The following is a 27,860-nucleotide window of genomic DNA, read 5'->3' on the forward strand; positions in this document are numbered from 1 at the left end:
TCTCAAATTCGCATACATCCCAGTTTTAGACTAGCAAGACAGAACTGTAGATCTATTTAGCTTATTTTCTGACAATCTTCACTGTTAACTAATCACTTGCCAGACCCATGACAATTCCATTAAAGACAAGGCCAACAGATATATGGGAATTCCACAACCAGCAGTGACCCTCCAGGTCACTTCACTTCCTGACATGGCAAGATATGACCATTCTTTCAGTGTCTTTGGATCAGAATCCTGGAATTCCCTCCCGAATACAGCTGTAGATTTATGGACTGCAACAGTTCAAGAGGACAGCCCACCACTACCTGCTCAATGGGAAAGTAGGGACAGGCAATAAATGCTGGCCCAGCCAACAATACCCACATTGCATGAGTAATTTTTAAAAACATGATTTTTTTCAATTCTATGCAAATTCATTTTAATAATAATTCTTCACTCAAAAGATCTATTCCAAGATGTTGTTGCACTGGATTGATACTGAACGTACTAAAACAGAAATTTCACAGCACTGAACCAGCTAATTCTTGAAAGCTCGTGTATTGCCAAAAATCAAAGGCTTTATGTTTTTATCAGCACGCAAAGTACAATGTGGGTGGGACAAAATTATGTTTTTCAATTCTGAATTGTTACTGAAATTGATTAAACACTTGGCAAAGCAGGAAATGTGATCAGAATAGATAACTCCAACGCTGAGCCAGATCAGGCACAATAGATTAAAGTCTGCTTTACTGAAATTTTTTTTATAATTTTGTAGAACAGCATTGGTGTTGTTTCTGGAGACAACTAACTGCTTTATAATGTCAAAGGGATGGAACTAAACGTTTTCAAAAATAAAACCGAGCGTTGTTCTGAAAGTTACGCAATCCAACTGTTTAAAAAACATTTCATTCCATTCCTTCAATTAGCAGCCACAGTTAGATTGTGTGCAATTCCGGAGTGCCCATTATAGGAGGGATGTGACCGCTCAGGAGGGTGCACAGAGGTGGTCTACCAGGAAATTGCCAGGGCTGGAGAGTTTCAATTGTGAAGAGAGATTAGACAGGCTGGAATTATTTTCTTCAAAGCAGAGGAGATTGACAGAGACACGATTGATTTGTCTAAAATTATGAGCGGCAAGAGAGAGAGGCAGGAAGGAATTTTTCTTCTTGGAGGCATCAAAAACCTGGGAGCATCGATTTAAAGGTAAAGGTAAAGGCAAATCGCAGATGGATTGCAGAAGATGAGCGGAGAGGAAATAACCTTGCCCCCAGAAAGGTTATGGGAATGTAGAACTCACGGCCTGCAAGGGTGGTGCAGGTGGAAATCCTCAGAATATTCTAAAATAGCATTTAGATGTGCACTTGTGATGCACAAGGCATTTAAAGCCATACACCAAGTCCTGGAAAATGGATTAGAATAAGGTGGCAGTTGTTTTTGACCAACACAGACTTAATTGGCCCAAAAAGGACTTCTCTCTTCTGCTGCAGATCTCCACGGCCTTAAACTTTCAAAGCATGTGCATTTTTGAAAGATTCTGATTTAAAAATTTATTATTGGATTTCAGTGATCATTTCCTGACGTTACGCAACAGGTGAATTTCTGAACCAATACAGAGTGTGATTTGAGTGGCACTTGAAGCTAAAAATCCCTCCAGCCTCTCAGAACATTTTTACCTTTAGTCATAAAATATGCAGGCCTGTTTCTTTCCTTCTTGATCCATCAACATCAGTCTCTATTTGTACAGAGGAAACAGTGCACAAACGATACATGAAGTTAGCCATTTCCCAGCTCTGTACAAATTTCCTCATTTCTCTAAAATCAGACTAAAATTGGTACAAGATGCATACAGGCTTTTCAAGTACATGGTCAAATTGATCAGGTCCATTTTCTGGACACAAGCATAATCAGATATTATACCTAGAAGAAGTCAGTTAGTTATAATTTGATCAGCCCGAACTTGATTGAAGCAGTCTATTTTAATTCCCTCGCCCTATTTTCTCCAAATATCTACACAAGTTCAGTTTAAATTTCATGCAGCATCTGCCAAAGATGTTTTCGAGAAAGCAGAAGAAATGTATGACTTATCCCTTTAGGTGATAATACTCAGTGGCATACTGCTAATAGTTTACCAATAAACAATTGGATTTTCTACCTTCAGGAGGTGGCAGTGCAATGACAATGTCACTGAACTAGTAATCTAGAACCACAGGATAATGCTCTGAAGATATGGTTTCAATCCCACAATGCATGGTAAATTTTGAATTCAACAAAAAAGTACGAAAAAAAAATTTTAGGGACAGAAATCTGCCATCTCTGACTGGTGTAGTCTACCATGTCACTATGGATCTACAGCAATATGGTTGACTCTTAACTACCCTCTGGGCAATAAATGCTAATCTAGTGAGCAACACCTCCATTCTATAATGAATTTTTTAAAAAGTTAGGATCAAGTGCAAAAGCTGGTCCCACACTTATCACTGACGTTACGAGGGGAAAACACGTTGATGTAGAAGACAAAAAAGGGACCAAGTGAATTTTTTTGGCCAACGGAGGTCTCTGTTGAAAGGTCAGGACAAAGAAAAAAAAAGTTGTTCCATGAAGCAGTGGAACAGGTAGCAACTGAAGCAGAATTTCACAGAATTGGATGGCAGAAGAGTTACAGGCCAATCATTGTAATTGCAACAAAGGTCAAGGAAAAGAAGAAAGGATTAAAAGGTTACTTTAAACAGAGTTTGCAGTCAACACAGCTAAAGCAAGGCAAGTGATTCCTACTGGAACCCATCAGAGTAATACACAGCTGAAAAGTTCTAAGATTATACAAAGAAAAAGACTGGAGAAGAAGTGGAATTGGTGATTTTTTAAAAAAATACACATGACCGATATTAATAGCACCTAAGAAAAGGCAATGCGATGCTGCCAGAGCAATAGAAATGAATGGTTAACAAACATGGCAACTGGCAATTGTCACCGGAAGCCAAGCAGAGGTTATCATAACCATGGGCAGACAGATTCATACAGTTCTGTCACAAAATGATTCAGACTCAACTTTAGGATAACTGAAAGTAGATGACCGAGATAGTAGCTGTGGGCATGCATGAAAGTCTGGGCTCAAGTTTCACTGCCATGGAGGTATGTCATACCATGTCCAGCGCGTGCACACGCACACCCCTTTTCTAACTTTAAACACACCAGGTACTAAGAGCTTTTTGAAATTATGCGCTTGTAAGTAACAAAATTAGAAGTCAAAACATATGATTAGCGGGTTCTTAAGAATGTAGTGATCCTTCAATCCATGGATTTCTTTTTAAGAAAAGGCAAAGAGTATCTTTGGACACGCTCAATTCCATTTGACGTTCCAAAAATATAGCAAATGAATGCACTTACAGAACTTAAGAACCCATGGAACATTTCTTAAAGCAAGTCCAAGTATAAGTAGAACTCTTGGATTAAAGACAAATTAATTCTTACTGCAATTCAGTTGTTGACATCATCCTCCATGGGGAAAAAAGTCTTCCTCAGAGGTAACTAGAACTTTTGCTCCATCACACTGCGCATTAATTAAATTCTTCTGCAAAATGTAATGCTTAATGTCTAAGAGAGTGACATTACCTCCATAAAAGGAAACTCTTTAGAATCTCATGTCATTTACAAAAATGTCCAGAGTGCACCTGCAGAACTTGCCTGCTCTGCAAAAAGTACTACATTTAGTATCGCTGACGAAGACTTCAGAACAGATGACCTTTTACAGCTACAAACCGCAGTCATAGATTTTTCTTCACTGAGAGTGGACAGTTAAGCTTACTTAAACAAGTATTACAGATGAATTGAACAGCATTGCATAGCACAACATACAAGGAAGTCATTCAGCCCATCAAGCATGCATCAGCTACTCTGAAAAGCAATTCAATTAAGACTAACTCCCCGGTCTTCTCCCCAAAGGCCTGCAGTTGCCCACCTCAAATATTAATCCTATTCTATTTCAAAAGTTATTACAGAAAATTTCCAGCATCATTTCAGTCAGTAGATACCAAATACCGACCACACACTGCATAGCTTTTCCAAATCACCTTAAAAATTAGAACCCACTAAATTAATCCCTCAGCCATTAGAAATATATTTGGTATATCTTCTCTTTGTAAACCGTCCATGATTGTCCTGTTCAATTAAGTCTCCTTAGCCTTCTGTTCCTACAGAAACAATACAACTCCTCTAGTATGCTCTCTTTAAAATGGAATTTCCTACCCTGGAACCTTTAAACTTTTCAGTAGCCACCTAGAGCCTTCATGTCCTTCCCAATGTACAGAGGTCAGAATTAAACAAACTAATGGGGCAGCGGGGGTGGGGGGAAGAAAGCGAAATGGCACAAGTTTCATATAGGATCTGCACTATTTCCACCATCTGCTTTTATATGCCTCAAATTTACAAAGTCCAGGATTACAAAATGCTTTGTTAACTTGTCCCATAGCTTCTTTATGCTTCCTTAAACTTAAAAAAAGGCCACATTTACTAATATGCAGGAGCATTTGCAGTAGCAGCAAAAAAATACAAATTTATTGAAATAACAGATTATCATTCTCACATCTAAGATGAAGCAAAAAATTTCTGTTGGAAGAAAAGCTTGGATTTTTTAAAATAAAGTTTTTAAAATTGTTTCATATTGAACATTACACAGCTCGAAAAGAAAAATCGCAGTGAGCACGCAGTCAGAATTTAATCAGATAGTTGTCAACAGACATTTTTTTAAAAAAGAACACTTTCAACCTATATAGTTTATATTATCTTAATTTTTCTTGCCTCACATTCTGTAATAAGTTTACCAACTTTGGCCCAACACTTACCACAAATATAAAACTTGAGCAAAACCTCTCTGATCCTAGGCCAAATTGCTAACTTTATGCTATGCTCTGATTAGGGACCAGGAACCTTTAAAGTACGGTCCACAGGACTTGAGAATTAAAGTATAAGATTCCACGGCTTTGAACAAGTAACAATACTTCACTATGAATAAAGAAGTTCAAACGTATGACTTATTTCTAAAATCCAGAAGTCATGCGCTAAACATGGGAACAAAACTGTGATCAACTTATCTACATGATTTGCTTTTGCAATTTAGCAAGCAAAGACAAAACTCAGATTTCTCACCAACCTCCCTTAGGCAGGACTGCACCATTAAATCAGTCATCAAATCTCGTTAAACTTCAAAAGGATTATAATTCTTGACTTCTAGTCTTGCCCCAAAACTCTCAACAGCAGTTGTGTCATGGACTATCTCAATGGGCTGCTACTGTTCTGGTCCATCACACTCACTTAGACTCAACACTGCTCTCCAGTACTCATTCACAAACATTAACTCTAGCTCTTCAGACTAGACGCATGCCTAGGTTGGCCATGGTCTAAATCTCGCTCAGTTCCAACAAACAGATGCTGCTCATAGCTTTTCAGCTCCTATTCTCTCAGCTGCAGTAAAGTATTAAAGATTGTAAAATATTAAAGTTTGCAGATTTCTTCCAATCCTCTGTTTCAATCATAATAGCCTTTTCACTTTCACGACTTTCCAGATTTACTTCCATCTCAGCCACTTATTAATGCCTACCACTCTGACTGAAACAGAAGCAAACAGTGTTTGATTGCTTCCCTGTGGATAGCTATAAATCAGCACTTTAAACAGAGTTAGCCTGTTTGTGCCTCTTTTAAATAGTCACCGACACTTGAAGATCTTGATACAAGCACACCTTTAATCACAGTGCAGAAGGGAATGCTGCCAACTAGCAAATTTGTTTGGTCAGAAGTCACATTTCTAGCACTTTGGTTGAAACAGATTTTATTTACTGCTAATGATAAAAAAAAGCCAATAGAATGAAATCTGACCAGCCTGACATAATGTCACATCAAATGCTTTCATGCAGATTTCCCACTACAAAAATCTGATGGCTTATGGAGGTAAAATGTCAATATGGCTGCATGAGCTGCAATTCCGTGAGATCACAAGAAATAAGAGGAACTGAGCTATTTGGCATCTCAAGCTTGGTCATCTATTCAACAATATCATGACTGATTTTCCCCAAGCTTCAACTGCTCTTTTCAACTTCTTAAATATTTTAATCTCCACAACCTTTTGCAGTAGAGAATTCAAGACATTAACCATCCTGAGAGAAGAAATTCCTTTGCATCTCAGTTTAAAACAAGGTATCCCCTTACTCTACATGCCCTAGTTTGAGATACCTTCCCTAGTGGAAACATCATCTCAGTACCTAGCCTGTTAAGTCCCACAGAATCTGCGTTTCAATCACATTACCCATCATTCTTCAAGAAAATGAATAACAGCCCTAACCCATTTAACCTAGTGAATCTTTCCCGAATAAGCTTTAACAGTCAGTATACTCATTATTAAATATGGGACCAAAACTGAATACCATGTGTCAGGTGTGGCCTCACCAAAACCCTGTTATTTCCCATCGTGAAACTCAAAAATCCCATTTGCTTCATTAGTTACTTGTTGCACATGTATCCTAACTTTACAATTCATGTATAAGAACACCCATATCCTGCTGCACTGCAATTTTCCGGTTCCTCTCCCCATTTTAATTGGGTCTTTTGACTCTTTCTACTGAAAATGGATGTTCTCTCACTTCCATACATTAAAATGACATCTGCCAAGCTTCTGCCTCCTCACTCAACCCATCTACATCACTGTGGTTTCCATGGGTCATCACAACATGCCCTCCCACCCATTTTTGTATCAAACATTAGACACATTACACTTTGCCTGCTCCAAGCCATTAAATTCTACAGATCAGGTAACCGAGGCTCCAGGATTGATTCTTGTGACAATATACTATTTGAGGCCTTCCAACCAAAAAAAAAGTGTTCTATTTATCTTGATTTGGTCTGTTAACCAATTCTTACTGCCTGCTTACACATAACTGCAATATCCTGAGAGCTCCTATATAGCTCAAGTCTTTTTTTTAAAAATGTGGCGCCCACTGATTACTAAATAACTTTCCAATGCTCAGGCAATTCACTGTCACCAGTTTGGATGACTTTGTTTTTGACTGCATGCTCTCCTTGACTGCCTTTGTTAAGCACAGGTGGTACATCCTTATGTCCCTTTTGAATGCAATTGTTGTTACCAAGTGTTGCGAAATGTCTGCTTAAAGAAGGGTCTGCCACTTCTGATCAAATAACATTCCATTTAGATAACTCTATTTGTAACTAACTGCTCACATTTAAGTTAGGTTTAAAAATGATCAACTGAAACCTGGGTCCAAACTTTAAAAATGCAAGTCTGCAAAAGTCTAATAAATTCCTATATAAACCCAAATGATTTCATTGCCCTCAGCATTAAAAGAAAAAAACCAGCAGTCTACTAATGCTGCTTTGCTAGTAACATCGTCTAGCAAGTTAAAAATGTAAGATGTAAACCCAAGTGACTTCTGCTGCCTTGGACTGCCAGTTAGAAAGCTTTAAAATTTAACACAATAGTAAAACACAGGTTTAAGCCATACTTCCAGTCCAAGACTGCAGAATCCAATGCACAGCCTCAACACACGGTGCACCATGAGATGCCCTCCAGCATTAGGAACACAAATATCAGCATAAAGCTTTTGGCAAGCAACTGCATCCATGCTTCATGAAAACTGCTTAAGTGATACTCCTGGTGGGACACAAACCTTTACAGAATCAACTCCTTGGCAGATAAGTTCTGCTGCTGCTATTAATGCACTTGAATGATATCCACTGAGTCAAAAATAAAGCAGTTCTGCAAGTCTGTGAATACTCAGATTCTGAGCCATATGAAATGTCAGTACTATCCTAGTTCCAGCATCTTGGCAATGCAGCTGTGTTATCCACATCTGTTACCTACGAAAAAACATTAAGTAGCAGCATCACGAAAGACTTTCACCCATTAACTAACTGGACTAGTTCCAAGGATTCAAACATTCCCTGGTGAGTGTATTCCATCCCCATGCACTAGTTTTTACTCTTACTGAATGCGGGCCTTTATTTTGAACTTAGAAACAAAAAAACGCTAACATGGGCAGCTGTATAAATTTGTGTCAAGAACCTTAGAGAGCTTTTCACAGGCTCTGACAAACTCTGAAGATGTTAAGTGAAACTCAAGTATTAAGACTAAATAACTGCAGATGATGGAGATCTAAAAACCCAGGTTAGGGAGGGGGGGGATGAGCTGGGCTGGTTTTGGGATGCAGTGGGGGAAGGGGAGATTTTGAAGCTTGAAGTCCACATTGATACCATTGGGCTGCAGGGTTCCCAAGCGGAATATGAGTTGCTGTTCCTGCAACCTTCGGGTGGCATCATTGTGGCACTGCAGGAGGCCCATGATGGACATGCCATCTAAGGAATGGGGGGGGGGGGTAGTTAAAATGGTTCGCGACTGGGAGGTGCAGTTGTTTATTGCGAACCGAGCAGAGGTGTTCTGCCAAGCGGTTCCCAAGCCTCCGCTTGGTTTCCCCAATGTAAACGAAGCCACAATGGGTACAGTGGATAGGTATACTGTATCTACTGTACCCATTGTGGCTTCCTCTACATTGGGGAAACCAAGCAGAGGCTTGGGGACCACTTTGCAGAACACCTCTGCTCGGTTCGCAATAAACAACTGCACCTCCCAGTCGCAAATCATTTTAACTTCCCCTCCCATTCCTTAGACGATATGTCCATCCTGGACCTCCTGCAGTGTCACAATGATGCCATCCGAAGGTTGCAGGAACAGCAACTCATATTCCGCTTGGGAACCCTGCAGCCCAATGGTATCAATGTGGACTTCAAGCTTCAAAATCTCCCCTTCCCCCACTGCATCCCAAAACCAGCCCAGCTCGTCCCCTCCCACCACTGCATCCCAAAGCCAGCCCAGCTCGTCCCCGCCTCCCTAACCTGTTCTTCCTCTCACCTATCCCCTCCTCCCACCTACCAACCTCATCCCGCCTCTTGACCTGTCCGTCCTCCCGACTGACCTATCCCCTCCCCACCTATACTCTCCTCTCCACCTATCTTCTCCTCTATCATTCTTCGGTCCGCTTCCCCCTCTCTCCCTATTTATTTCAGAACCCTCTCCCCATCCCCATCTCTGATGAAGGGTCTAGGCCCGAAACGTCAGCTTTTGTACTCCTGAGATGCTGCTTGGCCTGCTGTGTTCATCCAGCTCCGCATTTTGTTATCTTAGGTTCCTTAATTTGTTTTGCTTCAAAAAGGTCACCTCTCATTCTACCAAAACTCCAATGAGTACAGGGATCCAGCCAACTCAAACTCTCCTCATAACTAATGCTCAATACTCAGGATCAACCTATTGTACCTTCTCAGGACTGACTCCAATGCCAGTTCATCTTCCCATAGATAAAAAGGGCCCAAAACGGCTCAGTATTCCAACTGTGATCTGACTGGTGCCTCCGTTTTGAAGGCTTCTCTATTCCTAAACTCCATTCTCCTTGAAGTAAAAAAGGGGACATAATTCTACTGACGTCCCTGTAGTGAACTTGTATGCTAGTTTTTTGTAATTTAAGCACAAGGACTCCTAAAACCCGCTGTGCTGTAGATTTCTACAGTCTTTTTCCATCCCAGCTCCTCTATTCTTCCAGAGAAAGTACATAATCTCACATTTCATACAGCACAATCTGTTCCATCTGCCAAGCTTTTGTCCACACACAAACTGTCTAGATTCCTCTGCAGACTGTCATCCTTACCAGTTGCCTTCCCAGCTATGTGTCTGCTATCCAAAATCAGGACTAAAGCAAATTCACTTCCCTCATCCAAGACATAGAGGTCCCTAATTTAGCAACGTTGGTATTTATCAACGTGATCCGATAGAGAGGGGTAATTTTAAAAATCCAACATACAAACATTCGCTATACTTACGATTTTACATTATCCTACATTGCGTACTAACTAGCATGCAATCCAGTAGAGCACAGACTCCAGAACAGATTTGTTCATGACACAGGGACTGTCTGTATATAATAAATAATTAATTATGGCCCAAGCAGTGATCTGTCTGACACTCTTATTAATTACAGGTTTCCACCCTGAAAGTGTCCCCTTTATTGCAAACGGTCTACATTAGTTGGCCAATCTTCAACAAGAGTCCATCTTGGCTCTTACCTCAAGTACCACCCTGATGTGCAACACCTTAAAAACATCCTCCGGAAATCTAGATATATCATATGGAATGCACTGCCTGGAAATGTGGTGGAGGCAGGTTTAATTGAAGCATTCATGAAGACATTGCATGATTATTTGGATGGAAATGGTACAGAGACATGGAGAAAAGGCAGGAGCATTGAACCTGGTGCCAACAGGCAAAAATGATTTCCTTCCATACTAGAACAATTCGGACATTTCCTCGTTTTCTATTCTGCTTGTTACTACCTTGTAGTTGTTTAACAACTTTGTCAAGTATTAGTTTCTCCTCAAATTGTTTAGACTCTGCTTGATTATATTATGTATTTCTACATGCACTGCAATTACATCCTATATTACAGACTCTAATACCTTCCCAATAACAGATGTTAAGTTAACGGGATGAAAATATTCTTTTCAAATAAAGGGTGTTACACTGGAAAACTGCCAATCTTACAAAACTTTGCCAGAATCCTACAATTCTTGAAAATTATCAAATATCAACTACCACCTCTGTGGTTACTTTCATTAATATCTTAGAGTGCATCTTTTCTGGATCTTTAAACCCATTAGTTCCCATAGCATTTTTTCGCTCTCTAATGATAGTTGTATTCATTTCCTCTTGCCTTTTTGCCTCTTGATTTAGTTTTTTTTTGGCATGCAATTTAGTGTCTTCACGGTAGACACTATCTATTCAACTCCTGTGTCACTTTCTGGTTCCCATTATTTCTGCAGCTTCATTTTGTAAAAGGTCTGTGTTCTCTTTAGCCTCTCTTTTCCTTTTTATATGTTTAAGGAAGTCATGCTGTCCTTCCTTAACTCACCTGCAAATTTATCTTCAAAGTTTGTTATCTTCGGTTTAATTATTATTGGCTTAAGAAAAAAAATTTAAATCCACTGGCTTACCACAAATTTTTAACACATTGTATGTTTTACTTTCAATTTGATGATAACCTTAACTTCCCTTATTAGCTATGATAGCCTAGGGTCTATCAAACAGTTCTGAATACACTGAATTGTTCCTTATTTGACTTTCAACCATTTGATTGCCCCAAATCAGCAAGATTCAAGTTAATCATGATTAACTTTTTAAAAAAAATATATAAAACATACCTTCTCTCCTCTACTGTAGCTGCTGTTAGGGTGAAGGTCAGGTGGGGAAGAGACGAGACGAGACGAGACGAGACGCACTATAGTCTACTCTCAACTATCTTCTTGCCCTTATTATTGGAGATGTTGAAAGAAATGGTGCATGCAATAAACACAGGTAGATATGAGGCATTCAGGGTATTTATTAGCACCCTTGTGTGGGGAGAATTCACCATGATCAGAAAAATCTATCCTAGCTGTTAAAATGTGATAGGAAAAAAAGTAGATGCTCTGATCTTTTCTTGATCTTCACTGGGTATAAGTGTGGTGCTGAGAACTGTAAGACTTCTTTGATGTACCCTTGTTTAAAAAAGGTACAAGAGAAAAACTGAATAATTTCATGTCAGTCTAACCTTAGTAGCAGGAAAATTATTAGAATCAATTCCAGGAAACAGGATAAAGCATTTAGAAAAGATACAAGCAAGGGCAGTTAGCATGGATTTGCCAAGGCAGGGGAAAAAAAATCATGGGGCTATCACTGAATTTTTTTTGAGGAGGGGTGCAGTTGATGCAGTCAACATTAATTCTCGCAAGGCTTATGAGAAGGACCCCAAGTAGGTGACTGGTTAAGAACAAACCTAGGGGGTACTGGGGAATGTAAAAAGCTGGATCAAAAAATCAGTTCAAGGGTAGGAAGCAAATTATCATGGTTCATGATCATTTTTGAAGCCGAAGGCAGTTTCTCTTTGGGTTCTGCAGGGATCAGTGCAAATTTGAGATGTCTTCATTGTTGGGTGCAAATGTGGGAGATGTGATCGAGAAGCTTACAGCCAAAGAAACTGGCCATGCAATTATGATTGATAAAGGCGACTGCAGGACAAAGAAACATAAAATCAATAGACTCAGTCAGAGAATAGACAGACGGAATTCAAACAATACCAATACACTGTTAAAGTGTTGGAGGGAACAAACAAGGAGGAAATTATAATAAAACAGGTTGATTCAGAGGTACAAAGGAAGTAAAAAACCACAGGGTAAAGATTTAAGGTAGAGGTGGAAAGACAAAAGGAAACTGAAGGTTCATGTGATGGGGGAGGGGGCCTGAAATGCATTACCTGAGAAAAGGGTGGTTAAGTCAAAAACTCTTAACATTTACGTAGTCTTAAGTAATACATTTGCATTGCCACTGTCTGCTGGATTACAGTCCAAAATTTGGAAAACAGGATTATTATAGTCAGATCTTTGTTGCCCAGTATAAACAGAATTGGTCGCGTAAGTTACAGTACAGAGAAAGACTAAGATTTAAGAGAGATGACAGAAGTGCATATGTACAGATCCCTGGAAAAAGTACATCAGTTGCTAAAGTGGTTAAGGTGTACAAAATCTTTGCCTTTATTAGTTGACATGTGGATTAGAAGACCAGAAAGGTTAAGAAGGAGTGACGTAAAACATGAGCTAGGTCACAACTTGAGAATGGTATGAAACCCTAGTCACCTCAAGGATGTAATAACACTTGAGGGGTACATGGGACATTTCTTAGAAGATGTGATTAATGGATACAAGGTTGTGAGGAGCCTGAATGGAGGGCTTTATTTTCCTTCAGAAAGGTCAGGGACTAGGGGCATTGGTTGCAAGTGATGGGTACAAAAATTAGAGGGGATACGAGGCAAGGTTTCGTTTCATGCTGATTGCAGGTGGTGTCTTGTAAACAGCCTGAAAGAAAAGGATGGGAGAGATATAAATCTTCAACCCAAAAGTCTGGATGTGTAAAGGAATGCTTCTAAAATTTGGGGGAAAACTTCAAATTGCTGGAAAAAATAGAGATTAGATGGAATTTTACATTTTCTAAATATCCTGGGAGGAGGCAACCAAAAGGTTGCAAGGAGAGGTTGGGGGTTTTCCAGTACATGAATAGCTCCTTTGGAGGCATGGCACAGACATGGATTAAATGGTCACCTTGTATCAGAACAATTGGATGATTCAAACATATGTCATGACCACAGGTAAAGTACTGCAGGAATTTTTAACTTGCAATTCCAAAAACATCCTTCAGGGTACCTGCAGCCAAAACCTGCTACGCATGTTAACCAAGTGACTGTCTTGAGACAGTTAGCTACAGAATGACACATCTAACAACAGAAAAAGGGAACTTCAGTAAATAAACAAACAAGCTCACAACGGTCTGAGGGAGGCGGGGGGGGGGGGGGGGTGAGCAGGGATCCACAAGGCTAAGAATCAGTTTTTAAAATGAACCTTCTCAAAAGGATTTTGTTTGGAGGGGGTGAGTGGTGGTGAGTGAAGGGGAGCCACTCTACCGGGCTTGCCCCTCCCCACCCCCACCACCCCCCTCACTTGCAAGGTGTGCCATTTCATGCATCCAGTCTCAAATTGTAACAAATTAGAGAACCCCGCTTGGGGTCTGAGTAAAAATGCAAGGATTTATGCTTCCTCTGTGGTCAGGGATTACATAAGCATTTTTATGGCATCCCTCCTTTGAATATACGCATAAAATAGTTTCTCAAAGTAGCTTTCTAACTGTGAATAAACAAACAACAGCTCTAATTTAAGGGTACAATATATATTTCAAACTCTAATAGAGAATTAAAGCACCTTAGGCTGCAACTTTCAGGATCATGTGCTCGGGTAATATAACTCCAGCTTCCAACTGGTTTTCTTGCGCTCTCCATCCAGTTTTCTTGGTCCTCCAATACTCAAAAATTCAGTCCATAAAGACTTCCAAGCCTCTAAAAATGATCTTGTTAAAGGCAAGGCAATAAACATAGGTAAATTGAACTTCATTTTTTTGCAGCATGTTAGCTTTACCAAGGGGTGGTCACGTCTGACAAATCTGTTAGAATTCTGAGGTGGTAAGGTATTAGACAAAATAATATGATCTACTTGAATTTGATAAGGTGCTGCACAGCTGCTAAATAAGGATAAGAGCCAATGGTGTTAGGGGCAAGGTACTGGCATGGACAGAGAATTGACTGATTGGCAGAGACATAGGGCGAGGATAAAAGAGGGTCTTTTTCAGAATGGTAGCCAATGACTAATGCAATTCTGCAGGGGTCAGTGCTGGGAGCACAACTTTTCAAGTTATACATTAACAATCTGTGTGAAAGAACTGAGGGCATTATGTCATCTGCGATTTTAGCAATAAAATTACACATGGTGACACTGTCAAAGGACTTGGATAGGCTGTGAGTTGACAAAGAAGTGGCAGATACAATACATTGTAGGAAAGCGTGAGGTAATGCACATGGATGGGAAAAACAGAGTGCAGACTATTTTCTAAAAAGGGAAAGGCTTCAGAAACCTGAAGCACGAAAGGGACTTGGGAGTCCATGTTCAGAATTCTCTTAAGATTAACATGCAAGCTCAGTTGACAGTTGGGAAGGCAATACAATGTTTGCATTCATTTTGAGTGAGCTCAAGTGTAACAGCAAACGTTACTGCTGAGGCTCTGGTCAGGCTGCCTTTGGGATACTGAAGCACTTTTGAGCTCAGTAAGCAAGGAAGATGGTGCTGGTACTGGAGGGAGTCCAGAGGAAGTTTACAAATATGACCCTGAGGGTGAAGGGCATTTCATATGCAAAATGGTTGAGGACTCTGGATCTGTACACAATGGGATTTAAAATGATGAGGAGAGATGCCACTGAAACTTGGAGTTTTTCCTATTAGGAGGAGAGACCAAAGATCAGACATCGAAAGGCTCTTGATTTTTTAGGAGGATAAACAGTTACGGGAAAAAGGCAGAAGGATATGGTTAAGAAACATCAGCCAAGATTGAATGGTAAAGCAACAAGACAGGCTGAATACTGTAATTATGCTTCTTTATCTTACAGGCCATGATTGCCCATCCTCAATTGTCCAAGATTGTGATGAGTCGCCTTTTTAAACCATTGTAGGTACACCCACTGTGCTATTACTGAAGTTAATCCAGGATTTTGAAACAGCGAGTGAAAAATGAAGATCTAGTTTTAAGTTTTAAAAAAGTGGCTCGGACAGCAATTTGCAGATAGGGAGATGATTTCCTTCTATGCAGTAAAGGACACGAGTTTAGAAAACAAAGGAGCAGTGAATCTTGGTGATGGTATATACGGCTGACACAGTGCACTGTTGGGGGAAAGAATGAAAGTAAATGGGGTGCCAAACAAGTGGACTATGTCCTGGATTGAGTCAAGCTTGTGTTATTGAAGCTGCAGCCATCCCAGCAAGCGGACAATAATCCATGCCCCAATTAGAATCCCAGCCTCATCCTGTTCAACTGGCCGATGTATACTACTGGTCAATGTCAGCCCCAGATAGAGGACAGATTCAATTTTGGTAATGCTCATCAGACAAGGAGCTTAAATTCACCAGATAATCAGTTCCTGACAAGCATATAGCACAAATGTTACTTACCACTTATCAGTCCAAGTCTGAATGTTCTGCTGTAATACAGGCTGTTTAAGTACAAGGAGTTGCACACGAGTAATCATATGCAAACATCACACTTCTGACCAGACGGTGGAGAAAAAATTACTGATGAAGTTGTGAAGATGGTTGAGCTGAGAATATGCCACTGAATAATTTCTGCAGTGATAATTTTGGGATAGAGGTCATTAGCCTGCAAACAACCATCCTGCTTTGTGACAAAACAACGATTGCAATCATTACAGAATTTTCCCAGATTCTTATCAACTCCAGTTTTGCCAAGACTCCTTGATGTCATACTCAATCAAATGCTACTGTGGCTGTTGAGAATTGTTACTGTCGTCTCACCTTTGGGGAATAGCTCTTTTGTCTTTGACTAATCAAGCTTGGAAAGGAGGTCAAGAGCTTTGATACCCTGGTGGAAGCCATGGAGTATCTCTGAGCAAAGATTCTTGCTGTGTACATGCTACTGCTTCCCAGCAAAGGAACCTTTGTTAGTAAGGTGATAATTGATAGTAGATCGATGGGAAGGTAAGACCATAATAAAGTAGAACAGAGTAGGCCAGTCAGCCACTAGCGCTTATACCACCATTCAATATGAGCATAGTTGATCTGAAATTCCTGAATAGAAGCAGGAAAGCCAAAGAGTAGGGAGATAGCATGGAAATAAACATTGGCTTAACTTGCACTAAAATCCAACTGCCTGTGACAAAGGGCAGCCCTGAGTTATGTAAAAATGGGTCAACCAAAGACTCCCACTCCCCACAAACCACTGGGCTGAACACAATGATCTGTGCCCCACTGAACATTTCCCACTTCACACTGACACTTTCCAGCTTCCCCTTCAGCTTAAGAAGTGATAGACTTCTAAGCAAACAAAAAGAACTCCCGTTCGAATGGCTGATGTGCAGAAAGCTCCATTTATTGCCACATCTGTGACCTTTTTGACGGGAAGCAGTAGTTTCATACATGATAAGGCACGCAAAGGTCTTATGTTTTACAGAAGCTAAGGCAGAACAGACTGCAACAATGGGACATCTCACTGCAGGCGTCAGAGTGAGGTCTGTTGCTAGGGTAATACTTAAAAGATTCCAGTAACACAGTTGAGCTTTTCCTGAAGCAGTGTAAGTTCTCTGCCGATCAATCTATTGCGAAAATCCTTTTATAAATTAGATTAAAACGTAAGTGTAGGGGCAGTACACATCCCTTTAACTTACCTAGATTGCAGCAAAGCCTAACACAATCAGTAAACTAAGATGTTAGTTAAGATCAGCATTCCTTCAATGACAACATAGACTGGAAGTTAAATGAAAGAGGCAGAGTGAAAGGAGGGCTGTATCTCAGTTCTCTTTCCAACACCTCCAGCACTATGATTTCCATGATCCTGAATTTTGCATTCCCTGCAGATCTGGAAAGGCTTTACTTGCACACTAGGTCAGACAGCAAATTCCAACAAGTGAAAAACACATCACATTAGAGGAGAACGCTACACTGATGCAAAGAAGCTCACAGGCTGTTTTTCCCATGTCTACAGCTTGTTTGCCCAGACTATTACAATCAAGAAATCATTGATCACTGGACAATGTGTTGCATCTCCACCCAATCACATTAAACAACACTCTGCTGCCTCAACTTTGTAGTGGCAACTTGCCCTTCAAAGCTAAACTTGATATCCTCATAGGAAAAACAGCAGCCACCTTTGGCTAATTCACAAAAACACTTGAAGTGAGACCAAACTGACTCTCAAACCTCAAACAATCAGCTTGGTTCCATGTTTGCAGCAATAACACTTTATGGCTAACAGACATAGACAACTTACAGATAAAGGAGCTGAATAACTTCTACTTCACCATTCATAGTGCTTTATGAGTATATTCTGGCAGGACATATTGATACAGGAGTCTCTCAAAAATATGTTTTCTCTCATATGTTTTGCACTTAAAATAAAGAGAGATAGCTTATTGGCTCAGGTATACCCATGGGATGGAAGATGGTCACATATTCAAAGATTTTCTGTGTGGTAAGACAGCCAGAGCTAGATGACTATGGATGCTTCCAAGTGCAACACAGACTCAAGATATCAATTATTACATCTGGAAGCCATTAGCTAAGTGGGGAAATGGGGGTACCTGCTGCAGGCTGATATGGGCCACTGTAATGACCAGTGGTTACAGCATTTTGGCAACAGTTCCTCAGATTCATGTACAGCACTTGAGGTAGAAACCATCATTCAAGAAATGCCCTTTTAGCCAAAGACACAGCATATGAAAACATATCTTCTGAAGTAACTTACCCAGAAATAGAGAGAACTGCCAATGCTGGAGTCAGGGGTAACAATGTGGAGCTGGAGGAACACAGCAGGTCAGCAGAGGAAAGCTGTGTTGAGTCAGGATCCTACTTCAGAAAATAACTGTGTCTCTACTATCTTTCATAGATGCAAGGATGCCAGAGCTACAAAGTTAACAAACCTTCCTCTGTTAAGTGAGCTTTTAGTCATTCATAAAAAAAGCTAAGGATGTTTTACTTCCAAGTTTACACAGCTGGAACTTCAAGTTAGTGCCTCATCCAAATTATGGCACCTCCAACACTCCTCTCAACAAGACATAGGAAGTTCACTTATGTCATGTGTTTCTTGAGCCAATAAGTCCAAGTTCCACCAGCAAAGCAACAAAACCAGTAAGTAGATGTATATACCATTATGGCCAATTCTGATTGATTTATAAATCAAGTATTAGAAATAATCCAGATACTTTGTTGTTAGCTTCAAAAGTTCAAAACAAGAAACAATTGAGGTTGGTTGGCTCGCCGAGCTAGTTTGTTGTTTTGCAGACATTTCGTTACCATGCTTGGTAACATCCTCAGAGCAGCCTCCGATGAAGCGTCAGTGTGTTTTCCTGTCTGGTTTTTAAACTCTGGGGTCCGTTGAGATGGATTGCCTCCAATACTCACTCATCTCAATCTACATGGACAAGGAGAACCACCACTTCAACTGGGACAACACCTAGATCCTGGGACAGGCTAGGCAGAGACAAGCACGAGAATTCCTGGCAGCACGGCACTCCACGAAGCATGCTATTAATAAACGCATTGAACTGAACCCCATATACATTCCACTATGAAGGAAAACTGGAAGTGAAGTAATCCATCTCAACGGACCCCCAAGTTTAAAAACCAAGCGAGAAAACACACCGACGCTTCATCGGAGGCTGCACTGAGGATGTTACCAAGCATGAAACATCTGCAAAACAACAAACTAGCTCGGTGAGCCAAACAACCTCAACACCCACAACCCAAGCTACAGATCTACTCCAAAACCTTAAAGAAACAGAATCGTTCTACTATTCCAGTTTTGACAATCTCTGCATTGTCTCATTATTTTCTAGTTTTTTTGAAGGAATGATCTAAAGTATCATCCAAGTTGTGATTTAAGTGTTATGGAGGAGCAAATATACAAACAGAACAATCTTTAAAATACAGCTATTCTGTTTAAAATGGTACCAAACTGAAGTTCCTTGGCAAGTTGAGTTGTCACTAGGAGCAGAATAACCACCCAATGAATTAGTTGGTCAGATACTCTTAGTGCTCCTGAGAAAGTCTTTCCCACTAATGAAAATGAAACATTTAATCCAATAATTATAGCAATAAAACTAATCCCAAACAGAAGCTTTATCTGCAAATAACTGAACACAATCACTAAATTTCCCCAACATGCAGCTTAACTAACTATCATTTAAAACTCTTCCAACATAAAAATTATGCACTGCTGTTCAGAAAATTCACAAGTTTTTAAGCAATATTACTGAATGGTTTTAACCACGATCTGGCAATCTGAAAGCTACTTAATCTATTGTTTGCTGACCAGTTGTAACATGAACACCTCGACCTTAAGTTAAGGCATCCCACAATCAATATTACCTATACGTGGATTTGTCACAACACCAAACTGAGCATGCTGTAAGGTGCTTTAGAAGTTGGGGTTACCTCTTCCCAGAAATTAACTGCTCAGCATTGCTGCAAGAGTAAAACAATAAGCTACATTTAAGGAGAGGCAATTGTAAACTTAAATCTTTATAACAATTTTCTTGAAAATTGATTATATGGATACATGAACACCAACTAACCACCAAAAGACATGAGCATTTCTCATGTGTCTCACTACACACAGACAAGGGACACAAATTCAACTCTGACAACACATCAATAATTGCAAAAGCCAAACAGAAACATGCCAGGGAATTCCTGGAGACCTGGTATTCCAACCGGAAGTCCGTCAACAAACATGTTGAATTAGACGCTGTGTACAAACCACTGAGAAAAATACCAACCACCCCTGCAAACCAAGGCATATAAATAACAAGCAGGACTGAACGTCAACTGTTCACTGAAGGTGGACTGATATAGAGAGTGACAAAACATTTGCAACAAACCAACCAGGCTTAGCATATCTACAATCTCATCAACAACCCAAGCTACAAATCTTCAAAAGCTTTAGTCTTTCAGGTCTGTATGATTGGCCAGCAATTGTTTTGAGCTATTTCATTAATATCCTTACCTCCATAAAAAGTTTGCCTAAGACTTTTCTCTCAGAACTACAGCAGGGGTAACTAATATGGAAGGTAGGTTTTGGGGTCACAAACTCCAGGACATTAATGGTTGACACCATCGCTAGCCACTTATTAGGAATTTAGATTTCATCCTATTCCCAAAGCTCAGTGAGGAAGTGTGACAAACTTAAGCCTCAAAAGAGAGAGTCACAGTAGGCAAAGGCTTGGGAAGCACTGTCTTGGCTGTGTCATTCATAACTCCAATAATTAAGTTCTCCAGCACTGGTCCAAATTCAGCTTGGCTCCAGGAATTCAAACAAACCCCACACCTTTGAAAGGCATCCACCACCTGATTGAATGTACAGGCATGGCATCACCTAAAAATCATCCAAGCAGCTCCAGATTACTTCGTCACCATTATTTTTTCCCTCTAGACTCAATATTCAATCCCTATACAGTAAGCAGACATGACTGCAATGCACAGCAGCTACAAGCTAAAATGTTGCAACCTATTTCAACATTACATCTCCAACCCACAGCCTCCATAAAGAGAGGCAGACAAGAACAAAGGGTTGCAGAAGACCACCACTTACAAGATCTCCCCCAAATCTCTCACCATTTGGACTTGAACATAAAACATAATTCTTCTATTTTATAGATAGTAGGAACTGCAGATGCTGGAGACTCTAAGATAACAAAAGGTCAAGCTGGATGAACACAGTAGGCCAAGCAGCAGAGGAGCAGGAAGGCTGACGTGTTGGGCCTAGAAATTTTCTGAAGAAGGGTCTAGGCCCGAAACGTCAGCCTTCCCGTTCCTCTGATGCTGCTTGGCCTGCTGTGTTCATCCAGCTCTACATCTTGTTATTTCTGATTCCCCTATTTTATCACTGGATCAACTTTTACTATGATACCTGTTCCAGTATAAATGAACAGTTTCAACGAATTATCGTTTTTACAGAATTTCTGACATACATTCAGTTTTACCCCACATCACAAGGCTCAAAAGTTTGAATGAGAAGTTTTTCTGATGACTAATTTATTATAACACACCATGAAATTATTCAGACTTAATTGACAGGGCATGAATTGCAACTTTCTGCCATTGACTTTAAGCAATCAAACAGCACGATTTTGCACAAACCTTGAGCAAATACAGGTTGTGTCAGTCAGTCAGATAGTCAAAGATTTTTTACAGCATGGCCTGTAGCCTTGTATGCTATGGCATTTTAAGTGTCATCATAAAATTAATCACTTTTGGTTCTGACATTCCACAAATATGGTTAGGATTACTGTTGAGTATCAGTCTACATAGTCTAATCAGGCTCTCAGAATTTGAACAATATTAAAGTTAAGGTGAGATTCAATTTTAACAGGGAGCTTATTCATATGTAGAGAAGAAGTCCAAGGCACTGTCTCAAGCTAAACAGAGGTTTCCTCTCCTGCTCATTTCAGGAAAACAACAGATCTGGCAGTACAGCTAGATGGTCAGTTACACAGTAAATTTGTTTATTACATTGAATTCATGTTTTAAATGCTCCATGCAGATGACTGACAGCCACAAAGAAAAAAAATGTAGGAATAAGGCCAATCAGCCCAACTATCTCAGCCAAATCAGATCCAGCTTCAGTGTTAGTCTTGACTTAATGGCATCATAAATAGGAAGCCTTGCTGACCATAACAGTGATGATTGTAATACAGAAAAAGCATTACAGAGTCAGAGGGGGCATTTCTTGAATGAGATGTTAAACAGACTCCCTGTCTTCGCTGTCCCCCTAGATAGATGGGAAAGATCTGAACACCCTACTCAAACTAGAAATTCTGCTGGTGTCTGGTCAAAACGTATTCCTTACCAAACATTATGAAGAGACAATTTGGTGCTTTATTTGATTGCTGCTGGCTATATACAACTGGCTTTCACATTTCATCAAATTTACTTAAAATTAAAACACTTACAATATCACAATGTTAAAATAGGCACTATTTCCTCTTTTTTTAAAAAAAAACTACAATGCAGGAGAAAACTAGCAGCTTCCTGAAGAAAAACTATTCCAGAGCAGCCAAATTTAAATACTTTATTCACTGAGCAAAGGACGTGTACATAATAGCAATCTTTTCCAGACTCCAATACTTGAAGTTATGTACAGCATATTTTGAAGTAAATCAAGTAAATCTCGATTGCAAGACGACATTAATTCACAAATAATAAAATCAGCAAGTTAGTTACTATTTCTTAATGAGGCCAAAGACAAGCTTTTTTTAAAAAAGTTTTGAAATATTAGTTCTGTTTAGCTTTCGGTGCAGGTCATGACTGCATATTGTTTTTGTATTAGTTTAAGAAATGGGTTATACAATGCGAACAAATTAGAAAATATGCTTTGCTACAATACTTTAGTATTCATAGCTACAAAGACAGACTTCCATTTTAGTTTAAGGATAATTTCAAATCCCTAAATGTTAGTTAGAATCTGGCCAATAAGGCATAAAGCCAAATTTGAAAACGACAGGTCTCTCACTAGCAGTCTTAACCATACAGTCATAGAATCATACAGCATGAAGACAGACCCTTCGGTCCAACCAGACCATGACAACTGTTTTCTCAAACTAAACCAGTCCCACCGGCTTGCATTTGCCCCACAACCCTCCAAACCTTTTCCGTTCATGTATTTATCCAAATACCTTTTAAACATTGTAACAGTACCTGCACCTAATACTTCTCTGGCAGTTCATTCCACACACTAACCATTCTGTAAAAAAGCTGTCCCTCACATCCTTTTAAAATCCTCTCCTCTCACCCCAACCCTTGGATGAGGGGGGTGTTGGGGATGGGGGAGCTGTTCACCTTATCTACTCTCCTCACAATTTCGTAAGTCTATACAAGGTCACCCCTCAGCCTCGATTCTTCAAGTGTAAGAAGTCCCAGCTTATTTTAATAGCTCCAACCCTCCATTCCCAGCAACATCCAAGTAAATCTTTTCTGAGCTCTCTCCAATTTAATAAATTCTATGATAGGGTGACTAGAACTGCATGCAGTTTTCCATGAGAGAACTCACCAACATCCTGTACAACCTCAGCATGACATCCCAACTCCTATATGCAAAGGTCTGAGAAATGAAGACGAGCATGCTAAACTCGTCAACTACACTGCCCACCTGTGACGCAAATTTCAAAGAATTATGCATCTGAATCCTTACGTCTCTGTTCGACAACACTACTCAGGGTCCTACCATTCACTGTATAAATCCTGTCCCTGTCTGTATTACCAAAACGAAATATTTCGCATTTATCCAAATTAAATTCCATCTGCCACTCCTCAGTCCATTGATCCAATTGATCAAGATCTCTCTAATCTTAGATAGCCTCCATCACTGTCCACTATACAGTCAGTTTTGGTGTCATCCCCAATCTTATTAACAATGCCTCCTATACTCTCAACCAAATTATTTACAAAAACTACAAAAAACTGGACCCAGTACCAATCCCTGTGAAACACTGCTGGTCACTGACCTCCAGTCCAAAAATGAGCCCTCTATCACTACCCCCTGTCACCTTCCAAAAAACCAATTTTGAATCCCATTGGCAAGTTCACCCTGAATTCCATATGATCAAATTTAACTGATTAGTATAGCATGTTGAACCTCAAATGCTTTACTAAAGTCCAAGTAAACAACGTCTACCGCTCTGCCCTCGTTCTTAAAAAAATTCAGTCTCAACAGACTTCATAGGAAGTAAAATTAAAATGTCAAAACATGAACAATCAGCAATTTGAGTGTACTCGTTATATTGCAACCAACACATTCAAGGATAGAGTAGACAGAATGCATTTAAAAACATTGCTCAGAGAAAGGAACATTCCAACTCTTGGCTAGTCAGATTCCAAATTATTTGGTGACCTAGCTGTGGAAGCAAGAAATAAACTGGACCCTAGTTAAATTAGAAATATTCTCAAGTCTTTGCCTTCAGCTTGGGAAAAATGACAGTGAAAACCAGTGACTTCTAAATCTGTTCAGCTTCATTCCAGGAGATATCAAGAACTGCTGATGCTGGAAGTCAGAGTCAATACAGTGTGGAGCTGGAGGAACACAGCAGGACATCGACTTTCCTGCTCCTCTGCTACTGCCTGACTTGCTGTGTTCCTGCAGCTCCACACCGTATCAACAGTTTTACTCCATCGATAGAAATGCATCAACCAAAATATTAATAAAAGAGTTTTAGACATCTACTTCATCACAAGTAGATCAGAAAGAAAAAATAATAAGGAATGGCAAGTAATACTGAATTGTCATGGGGAACTCCTCTATTTATAAAACAAAACTTGCTCAGAGAAGTTGTTATACACCTCTGAAGCAGGTGGGATTTGAACTGGTGCACCTCAGCTCAGAAGCTAGGGACGTGAACACTTAAAAAGAGCCCTCAGGTTTATGTAACATCTGGCACACCTGTGCACACAACCGAAGGGCACAATTAATAATTATAAAAATGTACTTGGAGTCACGTGCACTGACCAGACAAATTCACACAGCATCACTGATAACATCAGGAGATCCAAAAAGCACTCTTCAGCCAATGAAGCATTTTGAAATGCAAGAGCTGTCGTAATGATGGATATACAACTATCAATTTGCACATAGAAAGCTCCTACAACCACAGTGTGAACAAGGTTACACTGCTGTCGAGTGACAGCAATTCAGGAACAAAAGGGATAGCTTAAGCAGCGGAGTAAAGAACTACTTAGAAAGGAAATAACATATATAAACAAATCTTCAACAGTAATGTTTGACTCTTTATATAACAAACAAAATTAAGTTGCCAACTGATACAAGGAGTGCTCAGGGAGATGGGAGGGAGCTCGAGTGAGCTCTAAAGGTCTTCCCTTTCACTTCCCGAGACGATCGGTAAGATTGAACTGAAAAGGGAGCCGACATCCTAAAAATCGTAAATCCACAGTTTCTCACACGTATTAAAATTTCGCACAGAGATTATACGCGACATTAGTTCATTGGAAAGCTCCCCTTTGTCAAAGAGCATGAATAAAAACCGGGGATGAGGGAGGGGATTTGTCGCACTTACCTCAACTCCCCCTCAAACACCTCGCCCTCAGAAACATCTCAACCCGCAACGCAGCACAGAAAGAGAGAGGGAGAGAGAGAAATGATAAAGGACCGGGTTGGGGGGGACACGGCACCGGCCAGAGGCTCAGCTCCAACTGCCACCAACTGAACTCAGGGAAGGGAAGACCAGGACAAGCGGCCGCCTCCGGCTTCCCGGACCCCGGGCACTGTCCGAGAACGAGAAAGATGGCAGCACCCCGGTTGGCTGCATTCGCACCACTGGCCGGACAGTTAATGGTGATCGCGTAGCGTTTGACGGACGAAGATGGACGGGAATCTCGGAGCGCTGGGAGAGTGGGGGGCGGGGGGTGAGGGGAGGAGGGTGGGACATCCGAAATCGCCAGCCGGAACTCCATGGCGACCGGGTGATTGACACCGCCTCCCGACCACTGGCGAGGCGCCCTCGCGGCCGAGGCGCCTGGCAACCGGAGCGCCAATGGGAGACCGGGGAAGGTGGGGGCGTGGGCGTGGCTGGATGAGCAGGAGGTGGTGAGTCATCCCAGTCGCCTGCTCCCCAGCTTCCGTGCAGGTCTCCCTTCTCTACCGCTCAAACCTCCTACACCTTCAACCCCAGCAGATGGGATTGCAGACGATGAGATTACTGAGCATTGTCCAGCGCGTGCAAAAAATCTGAAAGTACTCATGATGGTGTTTGATTTTAAATTTTTCTGTTTTTAAAAAAATTATTGTCAAGAACATTGCCAACATACGTCTAAAAGTGTTTCTCAGCACATTGTGCATCACGCAAAGTAAATCTGTCAGTGAATCTGATGCCAAACAGGACAATAACAGTCATGAAATTTTTCCTTTATGGAAGCCTGCGACAAAATTGCACATCCAGCATTTTCTGAGAGCAGCGTTTCCACCTCAAAGTGAGGAGCCTTCATAGGATCAGGAGCACGGAGATTTCTCAGTCCACAGAATTCAACCTAACGTTTTTCAAGAGTTAGACCCATTCCCCGCCGTAGACCTGCACTTTTCCCCTCCTTACCTAAGTCACGTTTGAATCTGTCTCCACCATCCTTTTAAGGCTGGACAGCGATCCCCTTATTTCTATCCGTTTGGATCTCATTACTACCCTAACATTTGGGGAGCTTCTTCCTTAACCAGCTGCAGAGGCGCGCTCACCAGGTTGTTGTCTTGTGTCTAATCTGAAGAGGACATCCATCGAGTTATGGCATTCCACTAGTTACAGGTTGCCATCCTGAAAATAACCCCTATAATATCCCAACTTTCTACCTTTCATTAGTTAGTCAATCCTCTATCCACACAAATGTACTAGTCAGTGGCCTTCTCAGAGATAGAGATGAAGTCAGAGGCCTCACTTTATGGAGGTTTGCTGGGTGCTGCTGATGTCTGCATATGAATAGTGGGATTTAGTTGTCTAAGACAGATAAAATTTCATGTAAATTAAGAATAGGTGCTGCTGGTAACGCTGGGAGAGAAGCACAGCACAATAAAGGTCATTTAGTTGACTGACTACTGAGGTCACATCGTCATTAGTGCTGACATACTCTACTCCAGCTAATGCGAGAAGTTTCTCCTTGTATGCAGTATGGAGCCTGATTTCCACCATGCGTCACCACCACAGCCAACCCCAACACCCCACATCTGCCTTAAACATGTTTATCTGATTGTGGGCCAATTTTGTTTTGCAATGAGATGAAGGGAGGGATTGAGTCTCATGGAAGAGACTGGAAAAACTGTTAACAGTGATTTTAGAGAATGAAGCTTGGGAGTAATAAAAAGGGAACCAGTAACTGGCAAAGGAATTGAATAAATACTTTGCGTAAGTCTTCACAGGAGAGAAAATAATCAGTATTCAAAAACTACCAACATAAGGGACAAAAAATGAGAAAGAGATAAATGCCAAAAACATCCACTCCAGGAAAAAAGGGACACTAATGGGGCTAAGAGTCAATTCTTTGAGGAAGTAACAAGTAAGATAAAGGAAAACTAGCAGATGTAATATATTCAGATTTTCAAAAGGCATTCTATAAAGTACCATGTATACTGCTAATTAGTAACATTGTGTTAAGACTAGTACATTAGTGTGGATAGAGGATTGACTAATTAATGAAAGATAAAAAGTTGGGATATTATTGGGATTATTTTCAGGATGGAAACCTGTAACTAGTGGAACGCCATGGGGTTCACTGCTGGGGCCTTAATTATTTGCAATATATATTGATGACTTGGATAAGGTAAGTGGATATATTATCACCAAGTTAGCAGATGACACAAAAATAAGTGGGAAGGAAAATGTTGAGGATGACACAAAGAGTCTAAAGACAAAAATAACAAAATGTGAAGCTGGATGAACACAGCAGGCCAAGCAACATCTCAGGAGCACAAAAGCTGACGTTTCGGGCCTAGACCCTTCATCGGAGAGGGGGATGGGGTGAGGGTTCTGGAATAAATAGGGAGAGAGGGGGAGGCGGACCGAAGATGGAGAGAAAAGAAGATAGGTGGAGAGGAGAGTATAGGTGGGGAGGTAGGGAGGGGATAGGTCAGTCCAGGGTAGACGGACAGGCCAAGGAGGTGGGATGAGGTTAGTAGGTAGGAAATGGAGGTGCGGCTTGAGGTGGGA

The 27,860-nt window shown here is 40.6% G+C and overlaps 1 protein-coding gene across 1 annotated transcript in view; it reads right to left on the bottom strand.

The window, feature by feature from the left end:
• Positions 1–25,564, bottom strand: part of LOC125454729 (suppressor of cytokine signaling 5-like) — a 38,056-nt gene extending 12,492 nt beyond the window's left edge. Inside the window, exon 1 of the mRNA XM_059648607.1 lies at positions 25,230–25,564. The gene's annotated coding sequence lies outside the window, so the exon portion shown is untranslated. The remainder of the gene's footprint in view (positions 1–25,229) is intronic.
• Positions 25,565–27,860: the final 2,296 nt, after the last annotated feature.

This window comes from Stegostoma tigrinum, chromosome 9 (assembly GCF_030684315.1).
Source record: "Stegostoma tigrinum isolate sSteTig4 chromosome 9, sSteTig4.hap1, whole genome shotgun sequence".
Lineage (NCBI taxonomy): Eukaryota > Metazoa > Chordata > Chondrichthyes > Orectolobiformes > Stegostomatidae > Stegostoma > Stegostoma tigrinum.